Source organism: Calliphora vicina, chromosome X, assembly GCF_958450345.1.
Source record: "Calliphora vicina chromosome X, idCalVici1.1, whole genome shotgun sequence".
NCBI classification, from domain to species: Eukaryota; Metazoa; Arthropoda; class Insecta; order Diptera; family Calliphoridae; genus Calliphora; species Calliphora vicina.
The window spans coordinates 874,525-878,985 of record NC_088785.1 but is presented as its reverse complement, the minus strand read 5'-3'; the positions used below and the strand labels follow the sequence as shown (position 1 = coordinate 878,985).

General features: G+C 32.1%; 2 non-coding genes across 2 annotated transcripts; both read right to left on the bottom strand.

Moving 5' to 3' along the window:
* Positions 1-382: 382 nt before the first annotated feature.
* On the bottom strand, positions 383-562 carry LOC135962988 (5.8S ribosomal RNA). The gene has a single exon (XR_010576798.1). It is a non-coding gene; the product is annotated as a 5.8S ribosomal RNA (ribosomal RNA).
* A 619-nt stretch (positions 563-1,181) lies between these two features.
* Positions 1,182-3,168, bottom strand: LOC135962905 (small subunit ribosomal RNA). Its single transcript, XR_010576745.1, has one exon. It is a non-coding gene; the product is annotated as a small subunit ribosomal RNA (ribosomal RNA).
* Positions 3,169-4,461: the final 1,293 nt, after the last annotated feature.

The window sequence follows — 4,461 nt, the reverse complement described above, 5'->3', positions numbered from 1 at the left end:
CCCTCATTAATATGCTTAAATTCAGGGGGTAATCCCATATGAGTTGAGGTTGTAATAAAAAAATTTTTTAAATCATAAAATATCAAAACCACAAATAGAAATCATTTCTTTTATTTTCTGTTTAAATAAAAAATTCTTTTTAATAGAGAGGCAATCCTAGTTTCATAAAAAAATATTTTATGCTAGACCTTCCTCAATAAAAAAATGAATATAAAATATATAATATTAAATACTCTGATTTTATTCGTTAGAGGTTTTGTATCTTTAACTTTTAGTATTATGAATATAGTAGAATATCCAGTAATACAACATGTGCTTTTAAAAAATTTTACATATTAAATATATAAAAGATTTTTAAAGCAACTTATTTAGCATAGTCTTACAACCCTCAACCATATGTAGTCCAAGCAGCACTCTAATTATAAATTAAAGTACCTTACAGCATGGACTGCGATATGCGTTCAAAATGTCGATGTTCATGTGTCCTGCAGTTCACACGATGACGCACAGTTTGCTGCGTTCTTCATCGACCCATGAGCCAAGTGATCCACCGCTTAGAGTGATATATTTATTTTTGTTTAAATAGCAATTCATAAATTTGTTTATTGAAAGAAATCAAAAATACACCAAACCAAATTGGCATATATCAATTCCTTCAATAATATTTTTTTTAATTTTAAAACATACCACAAAGTTTGTTGCGAATATCTTAGTTCTTTTAGAAAGAACAATTTTTTTTAACTTGTATACAAGTACAACTATAATTGTGAGTTTAATTTTTATGCAATGTATGGATATACAATAAATTGTATTGCCAGTACACTAAAATGAATATATTATATATTTCAAATATTCCCATCCAATGTATGATTTAAGTTCATAAATCAGTACATATTTTTTTAATAAAAGAGAATAAAAGAAAATATATTATATATATATATAATTTCCAACGACTTTTTTTATAATATTATTAAATCCAACGACTTTTATATTATTAAAGAGTTTTTCTTTCAATAACACTTAGTGTTTTTCTCTTTTTTTTTATAAAAAAAAAATATTTAAATATTTTTAATTTTATTTTTATTAGCCTTTTTTTTTAATGGGCATTTATGTTTTTTTTTTATTAATATTTTTTATATATAAATATATAAAAAAAAATTTTTTATCGGTTAGGAACACATTAATGATCCTTCCGCAGGTTCACCTACGGAAACCTTGTTACGACTTTTACTTCCTCTAAATAATCAAGTTCGGTCAACTTTTGCGAAACAACCGTAACACACAAGGCGTTACAGTGATCACGTCCGGAGACCTCACTAAATAATTCAATCGGTAGTAGCGACGGGCGGTGTGTACAAAGGGCAGGGACGTAATCAATGCGAGTTAATGACTCACACTTACTGGGAATTCCAAGTTCATGTGAACAGTTTCAGTTCACAATCCCAAGCATGAAAGTGGTTCAGCGGTTTACCCGGACCTCTCGGTCTAGGAAATACACGTTGATACTTTCATTGTAGCGCGCGTGCAGCCCAGGACATCTAAGGGCATCACAGACCTGTTATTGCTCAATCTCATTATTGCTAGACGCAATTTGTCCATTTAAGAAGCTAGTGTCCTTATAATGGGACAAACCAACAGGTACGGCTCCACTTTCATAAACACATTCAAACACTCACACATTTTACTGCACTCATGAATGAAGGCTACAAAAGCTTCAAACACCATAATCCTGAAAGCATCTATTTAATATATTTGAGTCTCGTTCGTTATCGGAATTAACCAGACAAATCACTCCACGAACTAAGAACGGCCATGCACCACCACCCATATATTCGAGAAAGAGCTATCAATCTGTCTTACACACTTATGTTCGGACCTGGTAAGTTTTCCCGTGTTGAGTCAAATTAAGCCGCAGGCTCCACTCCTGGTGGTGTCCTTCCGTCAATTCCTTTAAGTTTCAGCTTTGCAACCATACTTCCCCCGGAGCCCAAAAGCTTTGGTTTCCCGGGAAGCGACTGAGAGAGCCATGATAGTAGCTACACCCAATTGCTAGCTGGCATCGTTTATGGTTAGAACTAGGGCGGTATCTGATCGCCTTCGAACCTCTAACTTTCGTTCTTGATTAATGAAAACATCTTTGGCAAATGCTTTCGCTTAAGTTAGTCTTACGACGGTCCAAGAATTTCACCTCTCGCGTCGTAATACTAATGCCCCCAAACTGCTTCTATTAATCATTACCTCTTGATCTAAAAACCAATGAAAGTAGAACAGAGGTCTTATTTCATTATTCCATGCACAAAATATTCAGGCATTTGGAGCCTGCTTTAAGCACTCTAATTTGTTCAAAGTAATTGTACCGGCCCACAACAACACTCGATGAAGAGCACTGAAGCAGGTTTAAATAGGAGGAATATGCACAAATACAAGTATTTAATACATATAAGAACTCCACCGGTAATACGCTTACATACATAAGGTACAGTACAAACTACAATTATAGTTGTACTACCCGTATGAAGCACAAGTTCAACTACGAACGTTTTAACCGCAACAACTTTAATATACGCTATTGGAGCTGGAGTTACCGCGGCTGCTGGCACCAGACTTGCCCTCCAATAGGTCCTTGTTAAAGGATTTAAAGTGTACTCATTCCAATTACATGGCCTCTAATATGAGTCCTGTATTGTTATTTTTCGTCACTACCTCCCCGAGCTGGGAGTGGGTAATTTACGCGCCTGCTGCCTTCCTTAGATGTGGTAGCCGTTTCTCAGGCTCCCTCTCCGGAATCGAACCCTGATTCCCCGTTACCCGTTGCAACCATGGTAGTCCTAGATACTACCATCAAAAGTTGATAGGGCAGACATTTGAAAGATCTGTCGTCGGTACAAGACCATACGATCAGCAAGTTATCTAGAGTTCAACCATAATAACGATCTTGCGATCGCTTGGTTTTAGCCTAATAAAAGCATACGTCCCAAAGGTCCGTATTTATATTGAATGTATTAGCTCTAGAATTACCACAGTTATCCAAGTAACTGTTAACGATCTAAGGAACCATAACTGATATAATGAGCCTTTTGCGGTTTAACTTTTAATTCGTGTGTACTTAGACATGCATGGCTTAATCTTTGAGACAAGCATATAACTACTGGCAGGATCAACCAGAATAATGTTTTATTTATATTATTTGTTTTCAATTGGTTTTAGTTGAAAAGAAATTTAACGAAAATCAGCTTTTTATCGCGTCATATTCGTCATTCCAAATTCACTGTTCTTGATTTTTAAACAATATATTGTTCTATTATCATTTATTTCACATTGCATCATATAATATTTTTCAATATATATGTTTTTGATATGCAATTAAGAATTACATTTCATTCATATTTCATTTTTACATTTTATACATTTTTGAAAAATGTGAGGAACGCTTGTGTTGTCGTTTGATGGAACTGGCACGCTGGCTGTTGGCTGCGGCTGTAGCTCGCCGGATATGGGGTGGTTCTTTTCCATCAGGTTCTCACAATTAAATAAACGTGCCATAACACAATGATCAAAGACCATGGAAAACATAAAACATTGGACTAAATACCTGGCAGAGACTGACCAAACATATTACAGACGGACATATGGATATAACATCTCTCACTAAATTACAACATCACAGGATATGAGCCTTCAGGACCAGCTGGATTCGTCCTGGAATGGCTGCCCTCCCCTTATGACTTCATCAGTCATCCATGACATTACTGAATGCCAAAACAATTGCATGTCATATTTAAGTAACGTCCCTAATACACGAACCTACCACCTCTCCTTTTTACTCACGCTACATTACAACCCTTAGACTACAAACAATTAGCACATTTTGTTTACAATGCAAATCATATTTATAAATTTTATTTTATTGTTATTAAATGACTAATACTAATAATTTTTTTTTTTAAATATCGGATAATTAAATTAATTTTAAATAAATTTTATGTTAAATAAATGATCAAAATATAATTAAATATGATTACAATATAAAATCAAAACAGTATGTATATATATGTATATAAGAATTTTTCTTATAATAACAAATCAGAAATCAATAAATATTTTTCTTCTTTTTAGAATGTTAACAAATTTGTATCTTAATTGAAATTTATCATTAGACTAAAAAAAATTGTTTATTATTTGCCTTTTAATTTTATTCTAATAATATTCACTTAAATTGGGGGAGAATATTATTTTAATAAAATGTTGACTTAAATTTTTTTATTTAGTGACATTTATTTATTTATATTTTATATATTATTTATATTTATTTATTTAGTCTTTTATATATTCATTTATTTATATATATCGGTTTATTTATTTGTTTATATATTTGTCTATTTAGTTATTAGTTTATTTATTTATTTATTTATTGATTAATTTATTTGTTTATATATTTGTCTATTTAGTTATTAGTTTATT